The sequence below is a fragment of the Uloborus diversus genome, chromosome 9 (assembly GCF_026930045.1).
Source record: "Uloborus diversus isolate 005 chromosome 9, Udiv.v.3.1, whole genome shotgun sequence".
In the NCBI taxonomy this organism is placed as follows: Eukaryota; Metazoa; Arthropoda; class Arachnida; order Araneae; family Uloboridae; genus Uloborus; species Uloborus diversus.
The window spans coordinates 35654946-35655219 of record NC_072739.1 but is presented as its reverse complement, the minus strand read 5'-3'; positions in this window follow the sequence as shown (position 1 = coordinate 35655219).

Here is a 274-nt window from a genome sequence, read left to right as displayed (position 1 = left end):
TAAATATTTATACTGTTTCTTTTTTTTTTTTTTTCATTTTCATTGGTTTTTAAATGAACTATGAAAAGAAAATTCTGTTTAAGTAGAAAAAGAAGGAATTTATTAACTATCTTTTATAGTACATACCACTGGATTGTTTCCTCACTTTTTTTTTTAAATAAAAACTAACTAATACTTTCCAATGAAGAAGATCAATAAAATGTATAAATACTTTTAATAATATGCTTTTATATCTAACAAAACATTTTAAAGTTATACAATATGCAATTTTTTA